The 16,401-nt window shown below is 39.4% G+C and overlaps 1 protein-coding gene across 1 annotated transcript in view; it reads right to left on the bottom strand.

Moving 5' to 3' along the window:
* Positions 1-16,401, bottom strand: part of PTPRG (protein tyrosine phosphatase receptor type G) — a 394,652-nt gene that overhangs the window by 223,736 nt on the left and 154,515 nt on the right. The gene's annotated exons all lie outside the window — the stretch shown is intronic.

The following is a 16,401-nucleotide window of genomic DNA, read 5'->3' as shown; positions in this document are numbered from 1 at the left end:
AGCTCCCCTTAGGACTCTGCTTATTATCAGGCCATTAGAGGACAGTCAATTTTTTGCATGCAACATATTCCATTCCAAAAGTACATTCAGCAGGTAATAACACAAAGCTTGGGTAGAAACTGCCCTGTGCCCTTCCACACACTCCTCTTCCCTGTACGCTGCAAGGGGGGTTTATTTGTTTACTCAACTATTAATTCTCCAAAGGAAAGTGCATTCCCCAGGTAACAGCAAAAACATTCAGCAAAGCAGGAGCAATGCTTCAAGTGGGCAGTTTCTCTGCAATATGTGCCCAAATTGGCTATGGCAGAACCAAGGGTTTGCAGCAGGTAGCAACAGGTCAGACAGCAGCTTAGCCAAAATACATCTTGGGCAGGGACACACAAAATGAAGAAGCTGTGGATGCCCCAACCTTGGAAGTGTCCAAGGCCAGCTTGGACAGGGATTAGAGCAACCTGGCCTAAGCAGAAGGTGTCCCTGCCAATGGCAGGGGGTTGGAATGAGATGAGCTTTAAGGTCCCTTCCAACCCAGGCCATTTGATGATTTGATTCTGTGAAAACACTGACAGAGTGAGCCAGTGATGAAAACATCAGCTGCCAGCCTTACAGCATTCTCAGAGGCCAGGTGAGAAGCAGAGAGGTTACAGCCCATGGTTACTCTAAGGGCAGTAAATAAAGCCAGAGATGACTCTACCTGGGCATTTCCTTGTGCACTCACAGCCTGAGTTCTGAAGAAGCCCTTCTGTTAAATATTGGTGGGGATCAAATGTGCTAAGGGTATCTTTTATGAAGATGGCTGTGCACATAGTAAGAAAATTTTAACACCAAGGGAAACTGTAACAGCATACAGAGATAGAGTAACTGAAAAACCAATGCTAATAAACAATGTGTATTGAATAAATGATAAGGTGACTGAGAGCTTAGCTAAACATAACTGTAAGAAAAATCAGATCCACATGTGACTCCCCTATCTTTATGCATTTTGTTTAAGAACCTCCATTATGTTCTGCATTGCAGAAGTCATTCTGACTGTATGCTCCACCAGCTTCTGCAGTGATTCAGAACTTCACAAATCTAGGATGATTTGTTGAGCAGTAAAAAAGAATGTTTATTTGTCTCTAAAGCTTCTAGTCTTGATTTAATGCTAAGGGTATGAACAAAACAATGAAAATTATCTTTAGTGTTTTAGGCGCTGTTTTAAAAGAAAACACAAACATCCAAGCATCTTCATATCTCATATATATTCAAATATTGTATATTCAAGTCAATCATAATGACAAAAATCCATAATCTGAAATTACAGGGCAATTGTTTTGTTCTTATATGACATCTGTGGTTACAGTTTAATAAAGAAAAACCAATGCTAAAAGATGACAGACTCCTAAATCTGAATTGGTAATTACATTTTAATTAAAAAATGGAAGCAAGAAAAAGATGTCTATGAAATATCAATTTGCTTTACAGACAAATACTTTCAAAAAACCCAAACAAACAAAAAACCAAAATTAAACATTTATTTTGTTAGTTGTACAATAGCACCAATAAATATAATCACTAGCTGGTAGGTAGTCAGAAGCAGCATGAAATTCTGCTGTAAACATTTATTCTCCCTTAAGATGAAAATGTTCACAGATTCATCCCCTAACACATCGCTTTCCAATACTGAAGGAAACCTCTCGAAGAACATTAATACATAAATATTGGAGAGTTAAATGCCCCTGGGTCAAAGGGTTAGTGTAATACAATATTTCTGCTACACTTTGCATTATTATCATTATGCTTGGTTTGCATTTTTACAGCACACAAAATCAAATTAGTTTGCTCTTCTGCTAAGTGCACGGTTCCTGGTGGCCATTAGTGTGACTCCCAGGTCAGGAGGAACCTGGAATTTGGCAAACATATGTCTCCCTTCCAGAGGCTCCTATCACCTATAAATCTCATTGAAAAGAGTGAAAGGGAGAACAGCAGAGCGTATTTTAAAATTAAGATGCTGCTCCCTAAGAAACTTGGAACCATAAAGTTACTTGAAGATGTTGGATGAAAAATAAAATGTATTCAAAGCATCTGAACCCTTACAGAACGAGTGACTCTCACCTACCAGAGCAATTAAATTATCTGGCACATTTCCTTGTGAGCTTTCTCTACACATCATCTTGAGGATTGAAATGTTGCAGAAATCACAGAAGCCTTACTACAGAAATGTTGGGCAGCTCCTGCTGAGTTCCCTAAATGAATAACCCCACAAATACAAAAATCCTCAGCAGACCTTGTGAATACACACACAACTATTCCATCCCTGCCCGAGATGACCTCAACAGGAGTTTAATATTCCAGTCACACTGACATTGCTACAATAATTTTTATATCAGTATCATTCATTTTTAGGTAGATTAATTATAATAAATATATGCTATATCAACAGACTTTTCATTACGGTCCATTTAACCCCATAAAACATAATTGATTCCTATTTGCTCCCTGTGATCGATGCTCAGCACTCAGTACTGGGCTGTGGTAGTAAAGGAGAAGTCAGAGAGGGGCCATCTCTCTGTAGGATAAATAGCAAGGTTGATACCCCATGTAGCTCTGACTGTCTGCATAAATATATGTCTACGCTCTTATGGAGAACACAAAAATTAATACTGATGCTTGACTAACTCAAAAATCACATCTGAGAAACCTATAATTTATAAATTTATATATTTATTAGTTTGTGCTTCCACATGCAAGAACTAGACCTCCTATGCTACATTAAAAAAAGGAATATTGCTACAATATGCAGCTTTAAAGGCTCCCATTTTTAGCTCACACTTTCCCTGGTGCTTTGGAAGATTGGTCTAACAGTAGTTATGACCTTCTGGACTTTAGAATACGTCACAAAATGCAAGGAGGGAAATGGAAAGGAAGGGAGCTGTGCCTGTGCTGTGCCCCTTGCTACAGCCTGCAGTGTTCTCAATAACTGGAAAGCCCCAAATTTAATTTATGACTAAAAGAACAGTGAGCAGTGCTTTACACAGACCCACAGCAGAGGATCCCAGGGATGCACAGACCATGGGATGGGACCCACACAGGCTGGGTTGGTGATGTCCTTCCCTCCACACTTGGCTGTTTCTGACAGATAATTACATTCTGGGAAATCAACTCAGTGCCACAAGATGAGCAATGCAGGAGCTGCTAGATCTGAAACTACTCTGATTCAGGCAAGGCTGAAAGACATTATTTGCATTTCTGGGATCACAGTCTCACTTTGATCTGTCATAACAAGATATATGGAAATGTATAAAATTTATGTGCTTTTACTGAAGGAAAATAACAATGGCACATGCCTTGATACCTCAATTACTCAAAATCATGCACAGAATTCATCACTTTTGTAACTATTAGCAAATAGGATAATTGTCATGTATATTAATGCAATCTGCTGAAAAAAGAACCAAAAATTTCACCTCTAAGAAATGAAATATTAACATCACTGAAGTTAACTGGATATTCAACTCACATCTTTAAAAAAAGAAAGCAATTTTGAGATGTAAACCAACTTTAAAAAACCCCAAACCCCAAAGATGTTAGTACAGTGCTGATAACAGTGGGCAAATATTTTATAGCCAAGTCCTTAACATTCAAATATAACTATAGAAGAAGCTTATTCAATATTTTGAGAAAGAAATAACCTTTTTTCAGAACTAGCTAATTTAGTACTTGTTGTACTGAGTTTTAGTGTGATGGATGGGAATAAAATAACAAATAGGTACATAAAAGGAAAACCACAGCAGTGTATTCCTAACTGTTGCTTTCTGGAACTTCTTAACTATGAAAGAGGGGAGGATGTATATTCTTTAAGCAAACATTTGGAGTGCAGCTCTGCCCTTTGAGCCAGTTAAAAGCCACTTAATTAAAATGTTAACTTCAGCTCCCATGAAGATGTATTACTAACAGAGTTACAGTTAAACAGGTATGTCAACAAAATCATTCACAGAGTTTTACCAAGTGAAAAACACAGTCCTCACTATATATAAATTATATTTCATGTTTCTGAGAAGCCATTATTCAAAAGCTCACCTGCCCTGCCTTTCTCTTAACGAGTTTATCAATTTTTGGAACACTGGGGTATAGTAATATTTAATAGTACACACTAAATGTTAACCAAGATTTTGAAGCATTAAAAAATGCCAAGAGGCAGTTTCAGATTTCAAGATGCCAAGCTTGTCCAGGCAACTAATCATCTCCCAGCACAAGAAAAACAACAGGAGAGCAGCTACAGCACAAGGACTTGGTGATTAATTTAACTCTTCCAGGTAAGCACTTCAGGAGGAAACTCTAAAGGCTCAATTAAGGGATGCTGAAGCAGGATTTCTGAATTCTTGCTGTGAGATGATGCTAGACCCAAAAGCTTTTACTTTCCTCTCCACTAAGGCAGAAGCAATTTCCTTTCATTAAGGACTCAGACAGCCCCTTAGGTCAAGATGAAAGATCTATTTTTTCCCTGTGTGAATCTGACATGCCAATCACCCAGTCACCCTCAGTGGAATAACATTTGGCAACTAAGGCACAAATAAGCAGGCACAGCTGGCCAACAGCTCTTCAAGGAGCAGCCTGGGCAGAGTCTCCAGCCAATTCACTCCAACCACAGCAACATCTGCCTCCCCAGCACAGCCTCACTGCATTTCACAGTGGTTTATGGGCAGGGAATTAGCCACAAACCTTGCTCTTTGGGAAGACCTGGGCAGGATTCACTCTCCTAAATTGGGAAGTTAGTATTACTCTAGCAGGATGTGAACATCAGGTTAATGTCTAGACACCAGAAGAAGACAAATATTAATTCAATATTTGCTTTAATAGCACACTGGCTCTTTATGAATGAGAAGCAGCCATCCACAGTGCCCCTCTGTTGAGGCAGCCAGAGCTGCTGCAGGGTATTGGGGCTGCAGGGCTCACTTCAGTCTGGACACTGAATTACTCTCACATGTGAGAGAGGCCAAGAACACACATCCACGTTCTGCTGCCTCAGACAGCTGCAGGAACTCTGCAGGAATGTTCTACACATCTGCACGTACACTTTGCCCTTAAAAACTGAAACATGGATTTTACTGCTTCACTTGAAAATTTGCAGCCAGAGAAGAGTGCTGTTTCATCAGCATAATGTCTCTATGGGTTCTGGAAGGCAACCTCAAAGGTTATAAAGGGTTAGAAATTGTAGGTTGAGACAAGTGGAAAAAAAGGAATGACTCTTGTCCTTACTGCTCACCTGCTCCTGTCCTTCAATAAAGTATTTCCTGCCAGGTTCTCAAATCACACCCACAAAAAATTCACTACTGTTATTACTGAGATTACACCCCACACTCCCCCACCCCTGATTTCTTAGGCACAAAAGCATGTAAGGCACCCTGGGCATCAAAAGAAAAGGAAACCAAAGCCATTGGTGATTTGGGCAATTCTTCCATTTCCCTCCCTCCCCACTGCCACCCTCCATTACTTATCCCAACAAAGCCCAGCTGAAGAGCTTGGATGCATGGCAGGAAAGCATTCAGACCCCCTTGGTTCAAGGACAGTGCCAGCCTGAGGGAGCCACGGGCACAGCCAGGCTCACAGGGGCTCTGCCAGCCCCAGGCACAGCTCAGCACCTGCCTGGCTTTGCACAGGCTGAAATTCCCCATGTCCCACATCCAGTGCGTGTAGGAACCAAAGCCAGAGCAGCAGAATTAATCTTCTGGCATCATTTTTCATCTGCACAAGGTCAGAAAGTTGTACAGCAGTATATGGGGTCATAAAATTGGATTTTATCTGAATCTGCAGGGATTCACATCTCTTTCCACACAGTCTATTTGCCCTAATTGCTGCTTTGACTCAGAGATATTCCAGCATCTATCAGTTTAAACAAAACTTTAAACATTGTTTGAATGTATCTAAATGCATTCAGAAATGTAATGAAGTCCCACTTCCCCCAACAGGCTGTGTCTATGGCCCCTAAATAGTTCAGTTGAGGATTTATTTGAATTTATAGGCATCAACCCAGTCATATATTGCTCTCTTAAATGCCTTATACAAGCAAAAACACATAACTAAGACATGAGGAGTTCAGCATAATAGCAAGCCAATACTTCATAAACCGCAATAATTTTATAAAGCTCCTTTTTAAAAGAAGTTTTAAAAATAAAATACACTTTTTTCTTCAATAGCTGAAGATGATCAAAACCAGCTTAATGAATTCCCTGAGCTACAGCATTTCTCACAGAGCACTCCTCAGCTACTCCCTCTACTTTGCTGCATATCCCAACATCCATTAGAGATCCAACATCAGCAGGAACTGTAAATGTCAGAGCCCAAAACTCAAACTGTAGCAGAGTGCTGTGCATGGTTTTCTATCAACAAGGCAACATGTTAATGCTCTACCAGAGCCAAGTCAGCTCCTGAAATACAGTCTAGGTTTTCTAGGCCAAAGGCTTTCATTGAGAAAATGCAAGGTTGTGCACTGTGGTTCAATTTACAAATTAGTCACTGATCATTATTTATTTGCACTGCATCAAAATTAAGAAAATAGGTGATGAGTCACATCCCTGCATCAGAAACCAAGAAAAAGCCATGTAAAATACTTTACAGTTAACATCTACAAAAAGGAGCAAAATATACAACAAAGTTTTCATTATTTTCCATGTTCACATGATAACTTGCAAATATAAAAGACTTGGGGATGATGTGGGAAGTTGAATGGAACGTTTCATTTTACCAAACATGCCAAGATCAGATGACTATGTAAAATTTTCCAGTGCTGGTAATTCATCCAAATGAACACACATGCTTTTTCTGGGAAGAAAAATAAAAAAAGGGGGGGGGAGATGGGGAGAGAAAGGAAGAAAAGAAGGGAAAAAAGGGAAGAAAACAGTCCTAATAACTCAGATGATAGCTTTTCAATTTTAAGCACACACGGAAGTGTCTTCAGTGAACACTTCTTCACCTCTACATCAACATGTCCCTATAGTATTAAATGCTTTTAATCAACAGTTGTTGATAATGATTTGTCACCTATCAAGATTAAAGTCTGAATGGGAAAACATCTGTTACACTCCTTTGTTGGGAAACTGGCAACATAGTTTTTGAACACCTAAAATTTGACTTTTAATTACCCTCTTACACCTTCTGTTCACTATTAATCAGCATTAACCCATAAATCCATTTAACACATGATGAACTATAAAACTACATCCTATAATGTTTCTGTATGAACAAAACAGATAAATTTTAACATAGAATGAATGCCATCTATTTTCTCTAGTTTTTGAATCAAGTTATGAATTCTGTCTTAACGTTGGAGAAAAGTAAATTGTGCTACCTTAGACAAAGCAGCTAAGAACATTGGACACAGATATTGTAATAAACTTTAATTGACATAGGTTAAGCAGTAGCATAGCCCAGTAATTTAAACAGCACAGGATAATGTGTCATAGTTTTCTTTTACAATAATGAAACAATTTAGAATCATATTCAGCAAGCAGGAGACTAAACCACTACGTACACAAATTAAGAAGTGTTGTGTGCTATAATCATGACCCACATTACTCCCTTTCTCTTTAATTGGGCTGAGTTCTCTGTTCATAATTACAGTGATAACAGACAGATAACCACACAAAACACTTCTCTTTCCAGCACCTGCTTGCACAGAGTAATGTTGCACAGAAAGGTCAGGAAAGTGCAATGCCTTAAAAAATAAATTTAAAAACACAAATGTATATTGCAGCAACATGAGGTCTTAGTAAAAGAAAAATTATTTGCTTTGCCATTTGCCTGGCAGGACAGAACCTCTAATGTCCCAAAGAATATGACTTTTCCAAAGACTCATGACTCATTTACTGTCTCACAATTGGGTTTGTGGGTGGTAGGCAGAACCTGGCACAGCATAACACTTTTCCATCCCGCCACCATAGGCAGGAGTCTTTTTGAAACAAACACATAAACAGACACAAAACTACCTGTTTGCAGCACAATAATGTTTAGAATTAAGGGATAATACTGTTGTTAAAAAAAAAATAAATTGCAGCAACAGATACTTCACACAAATACAGTATCTTCCCTGTTGAAGTGCCAGCTATTCCCAGTCTTGTTAGTGCTGTAGTAATTAGGCAGCAGTTCCCCCATGCTGTTGAGTGGAAAACTGCTCCCTGGGAGCCAATCTCCACCTGTCCTGCCCAGGCAGGGAGGGTGCAGGGAGGATGCTGGCAGCCAGCTGTGATCAAACTGCTTCAGCCTCATTTCCCACAGAGGAGATTGGCTCCAGCCTCACCCAAGTTACCCAAAACACACCTATATCAGTCATCAGGGCTTCTTCCAAAACCAAGGGATGGAAACAAGAACCTACAAAGAACTTCCAAATCTGTACCTTAAGAAAAAAGGTACTTGCAGAATTTTCTTTTTTTCTGGTAAGACTCAACCAAAATGCAGCCAGCTGCAGTTACTGTAGTTGGCTCTGTAGTAACAGTTTCAAATTCCGATATGCCCAAGATACTGCATGGAAGAGATTTAACCTTGATCTGACCTAAGCCCATAGACACATAAGAAGAACAGAAATAAAAATTTATGTCATTGACAATGGCATTAATCAGCTCAGCTCTATCTACTGGCAGCTCCTTGCTGCTTGACACAAAACCCAGGACATGGCAATTTCCAGACTTAACTGCAAGCACCCAATTCCCCAGTGATTTCACAAGAGAAAAACTGCCACATTCCCCCATTACTATGTGCCATCCAGGGAATGCACAAAGGAATTGTCTGTGCAAAAGCTGCTCTGGAAGGATTGTGATACTGCAGGGAACTCAGAGGCCACAACAACCCAAAGGATCTGCCACAACCTGTGCAGCAGGAAAACTTGCAGCATGACATATCTGAAATGTATATGTATATACAACAGTACTTGTTAGTAACACAAAAAAAAAAAACCATTAAAGCCATTTGTGTTAGCCTTCACTTCCAAAAACCCTTAAAAGAAGAAATTACCATTTTTAAATGCAGGAGCATTCGTGTTAAATTTCTCCCACTATATGCAGCAACAGCCTGTATAACTATACAGGCTATATAGATTATACAGACTTTCCATCAAAGCAAAACCAGCAAAGAATATTATTGTGAGACTACCAAAAGACATAATTTAAAATTACACTGCATTTATTTTTTTCAAGCCAAAGGCCAGGAAACTACTCTTGTATTAAAATGGAAAGCTGCATTCCTGTACAGTCACTTGGCTATTCAGAAGTGAGAGGTTGCAAAACACAGGGATCAAGATCTTCACATAAGTGCACTGCTTCTAGTGAAAGAGATGAAAATACTTATGCAGTAAATCTAGACAAAGAACAGGATTCAGATGCTAAACTTCCAGATACAGAACAAAACAAACATCAAAAAAGCCAACAAAACCCAAAAAACCCTAAACCCAAAACCTCACAAAAAATTACTGTGAAGAATTTGGGCATAAGTAGTTAGAGAACAGAAAGTTAAAGGAAATTTTAAATGGTATTTTTTTCCCTTATTTTAATACTATTTGGAATAATCAGTAAGAAGATAAAAGACTTTGTATTTAATACCACATTAGTTCTTACAGGATGCATCTACAGCCAAGCAGCCTGTGTCTGTTTCCCATATTCCTCCACGACTGCACCCTTAAGAATTCACAATTTCTTTGCCAGAAACAAAATGATTAAAAAGTGTCAGAAAAGAGCAGTGAAGAGGTCTCCAATTTCTGCTGTACCTTCTCCGTCAACCTCTTTTCAGACTCCAATTCCTCTATAAATCTCAACCCTACACAATCCCTTGTGGAGTTCAGTGGCTCATGGCCAACACAGCCCACATTACCCAGAGAACACAACAGATACATTCTTCACCCTCACAATGCACTTAAACTTGGGTGCCCAGTAATTTGGCCAAAGGCAGCCTTCCATTCATCCAACTTCTCAAGCAACTCCTTGTCATTTTGGCACAAGCACTTTACAACTCAATTTACAAGAAAAGTGGCAGTTTAGTTCCAGCTGCAAAGCTCCAAGAGTAATATTAGGAAAATACGAACCATATTTCACCTTCTATTGGCAGGGCACACACAGCACTTCATTAGTTTACTTAGCACCCAGGAACTGCATGTGTGGATGGATCAGTTCTTTGATCAAGCTTTCACTTATTTAAAAGAGGCCAGACCTTCTGTAGATCAGTCTTCTAGCACAGACCAAAGGCAGACATGTAAATAAAGAAATAAAAGCCCATAAAACTCAGGGAAAAAAAAAAAAAAAGAAACAGGCAATCACTTATTTACACTTAATTAAGCATAAACTAACTCCCCTCCTCCTTTGGGAAGGATATAGATAAAATATGAATGGAAATAAAGGAGTGGATGAGTAATCACTCCAGTTTCAACAGTATTTCACAAGCAAAACAAGTATGATAAGATTCAGTAGCCTGTGGCTGACATTTGTTTGAGTGAACAACAAAATCTTATTTTCATACTTTTGGCCATCTCTGTAGTCTGAGGCAAACTGCCAATTCCTACTCTACTGTCAACCCCCAGACCTAATGGAGATGAAAGGCAAAATATAGCTCTGTTCCAACTGCATTATTAATTCCTGCAGGGCCACATTTGGGCTGACAGGGCTGAGGTCATAATTTAGCCATTAGCACTAGGAACAGCAGGATTTGTCTGCCCAGAACTGCAGGACTGTGGCCATGCTTTCCTTTTATGTCCAATCAATATTATATTTTGTGTTGTCTCGCTGGGCTAATGGAGGAACGGTCACAGCATTGGTTTGAAGAACATTTCTAGCAAAAGACAAAATTCTCCTCACAGACTATCAGCAGTCCCACTTCTGTTTTTCTGCTAGAATACCCTGGACACTTTAAGCTCTGTTTGCTTTCTACAAAGATGCAAAAGGAACATACAATGTGATTAAAAAGAACTGTGCTGGCAAGAGCAGCTCTGCCTACACCTTGGGGTTTTCATACCTCTGCAATGCTGCAGGCATCTTCTCCCAACTAAACATGAAAACCCTCAAATATAAAATACTTATAACCCAAAATAAGCCCTACTGCAATATAATACACCAACATTTATGGCACAAGTACAATTTATCACACGATCCTGCCATTTTTTATAGGCCTGTAGGCAGCCAGAAGTGTTTCCCACAAGGAGCTGTGGAGCAAAAGGCCTGCAAATCCAAACTTCTATGATTTCCTCCTGGAGCTGCATTTACCTTCTCATGTTTTCCAACAACTCAATGGTGGCAATTAAAAATATGCCTAAATCCAAGCTACTACAAAAGAATTTCCTTCCCTGCTTAAATGAGTCTTCTTTGCCAGGATATCCACTGGAGGTGGGGACATGGGACAATCAGTTCTTTGTGTCGTTCTTTGCCCCCCACCCTTGGGCATCACTTCTAAAGACTGCCACGTGTACCAAACAGGACTGAATTAAGGAGACTCAGTTTTACACTTCTCCAGACTGCAGGATGATAGCTGGAAGGATGAAAGCTGTATTTTCTTCACACTCAACTTACAAAGACTTCAGACTTTGCAATTTCCTTCTGCGATTCCTCTGAGGACCTTTCATTTCCCTCCCCAGCATTTTTAGATCCAGTCAGCTTTCACTTTACAGTCAGCTCTTAGTCAGAGCCTGTAAGCAGGAAGAGCTGAAGATTTTAAGCACCTCTGTATCATTGGCTATTTTAATTAGGTTTTGTTTTTAAAATAACAACATAGAACCACTATTGTTGTCCTGACTTTGAAATTGGCTGCTGTAGTTCATTGATTTTAATTATTTGATGAAGAGAAAGAGATCCCTAAATGACAGCTTCTGATATATGGTAGGGCTTTATTATATGCTGAAATATTTAACTGAATTCAGTGACTCAGAAAAACTCAGATGATATAAATTCAGAGTGGTAATTTTATAGATTAAACAGCAGCCTTAAGGCCCCAAATTATTTTAAAACAAATTTTATCGACTTTTTTTGAACATTTTAAATTTAAATGTCAGCTCCACATAAGCTCATTTCTGCAAAGTTTTCTCATGCACTACGGTACCAACTTAAATTCTAATCCATCTGCATTAAACTGGTACATACACCCTGGCAGGTTATAAACAAGGGTGAACTCAAACATGTTCCCACTTTACTTAATTTGCAACAATACAACCGACTTTTACACAAAAGCGCTAACATTAGGTAGAACTAAAACACCAAAATAAAAGATGTTTGCATAGCATGTTAAGTTGATACAACTCTGTTTTAAAAAAGGAAAGCAACTGTTGTAATAATTGGGCAGGTTTTCCATAGAAGGAAATTGACACTGAAGGATTCCCACTCCAGACAGATCTTAATTTATCTAGGAAAAAACATTTAAAAATTTTCTGTGATTGAGTAAAAATAAAAGTCTGTTAACCAGCAGCTCTTGACTCCTGTCATGCACCAAAAATTATTTCAAAGAGGTGTACAAAGATCTCACAGCACTGCTCAATAAATAGCAGATGAAATTCAATGACAATCAATGCAGAATCAAAGCTAATTATATATACTATGATGGACTTGAAATTAGCTGTTAATATTCAGGGAAGACTTCAGAGTAATCACTTAGGCTGGCAGTTCTCTCTGTGTCACCTCCATGCTGCACGAGGCTCTGAAGGCAAACAGAACCCAAGGAATTGCTATTAAAGAATTAGAGAAGAGTGAAACACCATCACAGCCATCTTAGGAGCTCTCCTTCTGAATACTGACAGCATTTCTGCTTGCTCATCTCCAAAAAAGTGATCAAGAAAGGCATGAAGGATGAGCACGGGCATGCAATGGCTTGTGTTTCAAAAAGGGAAAACAAAAATCCAAGCCTGAAAAAGAGATTATTCAGGGTGGACAGAGAGGAGTCTACCAGCAGTCTTTAAAAATCAGGAGTGGCATGAAGGAGATGAACACAGAACCAGGGCTCACACTTTGTGCCAAGAGCTCCAGAGCATCAAGTGGATGCTCCTTCCTTTGGCATGTGTGGCCACAGGACATTGCAGAGGCCAAAAATATTTAAATGGTGCAAAAAATCAATTAGGCAAAGACATTGGAGAGAATCCAGTCAAGGGCTGTTTAAAGCAATTACACAGACACAGGCTCAGGCTGAAGAGGCCCCTCAGCCCAGAGCATCACTGCCTGCCAGGGCTGGTCTCAAATATTTTGCCTTCCCCTTTTGCCCTCATCAGCAGCCCAGCTTACTGAATTACCAAAACCCACAAAATATTGGGCTAAACAGACCTCTATGGCCATTTTTGTATTTTCCTATGAAAAGCTACAAAGCTGAGACATTTTATTGTGGTGCAATGGGATCACACACTAAAAATAGTGACATCCAAAGCTCTATCACCTGCACAGGAATAAGCAGAAAATTTAAAGAGCCACTCTGAGGCAATGTATAATTCATGCAAATTTTGCCATCTAAGCTCTTTAGGCTTTTCTTAAATAAGCAAATAATTCATCCTCCACATCCTCTGCAGTCTGAAGCTTGTACTGATTATGTTGATACCCTGCTAGAATTTAGAGCCCAGCTGAGCACAGAGTCCCATTGTGTCCTCTGCAAACAGAGGAAGAGAAAGTTCTTGCCTCACAGAGCCAGCAATATTAAAAAAACATAACACAGGGATCATAGAAGATTGGAAACAGAGATGAGGCAGCTCCAAACCAGAACCTCAAGAACAGAATTCAATACTTTAGGTTAATGTCTATGCATTTCTCCCAGATTGTCTCAAAAAGAGAAAAGAGTGGATCTTTCCAGGTGGGCAAACTAAGTACTGTGAAAAAGCATTTGAGAATCTCATGCAGATATCATGCTACAGCTGAAGAAACATGATCCACAGAAATATTTTTAATTATTTCACATACCCATAAATCATGATGGACCCCAAGAGTAACCTTACTGTATCTTTCAGGTAATTTAAATGGAAACCATGTCCAGTAGGTCTTGGGCAAGTGCTGTGGAACCTCAAGGGATAGGAAGCACAAATCACTACCAACAAATGCAAGATGGGTACATAAAGACATCTGGTACAGCTTTCTGCAATTCCAGACTTTGGCACTGTCAGTAATGAACACAGTTAAAGAAAATTTTCTTGAGGGGTCTGATTCTTCACCTTTATTTTATCATAGAATTTCTACTGTCCCAAGTCTATCACAAAGCACATGATAGAGAAATACACTGCCTGCTCTGTTACTCAAAAAAAAAAAACCAACCAAAAAACCCCCAGACTTCTGAAAGAACAAAATATCCAAACTCAGAGAAAAATAATAGGGTCCACAGACATGTCAGCTGGCTTTTGAGAGGCTTTTTTTCTCCACATCAGCTTGTATTTACATAGCTGTCTTACTCCTTAAGCAAAAGGCAACACAGACAAGGTCCCAAAGGTGTAAACCAGCATGTGAGTGCACAGAACCCCCTCTAACTCCACAAAAGCACCAGCTGGCTTTTGATATTTTCCACAAAGTTTGGGTACAAAGCCTTTGACATCCAGTTTCAAACAATCCAGAGGTGACACAAAGTAGCACTGTTAGCATTCTAACCTAAAAAACCCCAGAAATATGAGATCCATCACAATAATGCAGTCTAGCAGTGCTATAATTTGGGTGACAGCATGAATGAGTCACAGGTAATTGTCAGGTTACAGGAGGAACACAACTGCCTTCAGTCAGCACCAGAGTCCCACTGCAGGCATTGGAAATAGTTTTTTGCAGTGGCAAAGCAACTCAGGGAAGCAGAACAGAGATAATCAGAGTCAAGGAAAATACAATTGAAAATACTTAATGAAAGGATTTCATTCTTATAAATAAATCACAGCCATATTCACTGTAAGTGTTCCTATTCTCCAATCTAAGAAGAATCTTTATTTTGCAATTAACACATGCAAAAATGGATTCTCCTCCTTAGAAAAATATTCTCTTTCCCTGCTGATGGCAGTGCTGATTACACACTGGTTTTTCCCAGTTTGCTCTGAAAAATATGCTAGAACACAGATCCATTTCTGAGAAGGGTGTGAAGTCCAACTCATGGCATCTGATCCAAAGATACAGCAGTATCTCTTTAAAAATTTAGTTTCCTGCCTAAAATTATTACTGGAATATCAAAAAGAACCCTGTGACACCTCCAGTGGAAATTCTCTCATATGAGAATCCCAATTTTAACAACAGAGATCTCAGGAACTACTTCTCTCACTTAATGAGCCTTGGCAGCCATTCAAATTAAACACTCTATTGTGCAAGGAGCTAATTATGCTGAGATTAAACCCAGAGAATGATAGGGACATTTACTGTACTTCTGACAATTATAAGAGCTCTCAGTATTGGAGAATACAGCTTGTATTTCATAATTCTGAAAGATGTCCCTGCTAATCCAATAAAAAAATGCATGTGCATGCTCACACATACAAGATTAATTAAATTTTTTTAACATTTTTCAACTATTTCCAACACACATTCACAAATTATTATTATTTGTTTTGCCTTATTTCTCCCATATCTGACTGTTCATCCTGTCTCCCATATATCCATTTGTCATAATCCTCCACCATTTCTCTGATAGGCAATTAATGTTATCTCTTTCCCTAGGAACGCTGAAGTAATGACAGTAAAATATTTGCTCATTTAGTACTCTAATTTATTTTTCCAGTATCTTCCCTGATAGTGCCCCTTTCTTTCCCAGAAAGCCCAGTGGTCAGTTATCTCTGTCACTGCTGCCCAGAGACAATGCATGTAAATAGAGGGAGATTTCCTCACTTGGCACACGCAGGCAGGAGCACCTCTGAAATTTCAGCACTAAAACTCATCACAGGATGATTTCCCACTTCCTCTCCACTAATGTCTACTTGGAAGAGGTTTGATTATGCAACCTAAAACCCTCTAAATTCCCATAAGGGCCTGGGGAAACTAAAGAGAAGTGATCACTCTTCTGCAGCAAAATGTGTTTAACATCTCACAGGAACACACTCTTGCACGCACAATGGGAAGCTGGGTACCAAAGTAATGAGACTTGGATTTGTGATGGATTTTGCATCTTGTGGTTATCTCCATCTAACAGTGTGTGCAATGTGATTTAAGGTTCCCCTGTTCCACAGTGCAGGCACCCAGAGCAGCTGCTTCCCCAGGGATTTGCTGGTGTCTGATGAAAGCACAGTCCCTGCAGCACCACCCCTTTGAGGGAGAGGCACCAACAGAGCTGGGCTTCTCTACCCTGCCTTTGGTTTTCATGGAACTTGTCAAACTGCAATGTATTGAACACTCCTAACCCTGCTTTCCCATCCTGTGACATTCAGGAGCCAAGCCAGCAGGTGCAAAGATTTTTGTCGGGACAGAATCATCAGCCTGAGCAATTAAACAACCTGATCTGTGGTTCAGGCTGGAAATTGGTCCAAAGCAA

Source organism: Agelaius phoeniceus, chromosome 11 (genome assembly GCF_051311805.1).
Source record: "Agelaius phoeniceus isolate bAgePho1 chromosome 11, bAgePho1.hap1, whole genome shotgun sequence".
Classification (NCBI taxonomy): domain Eukaryota; kingdom Metazoa; phylum Chordata; class Aves; order Passeriformes; family Icteridae; genus Agelaius; species Agelaius phoeniceus.
The sequence above is the reverse complement of the archived record's forward strand: the minus strand, read 5'-3'. Positions and strand labels throughout refer to the sequence as shown.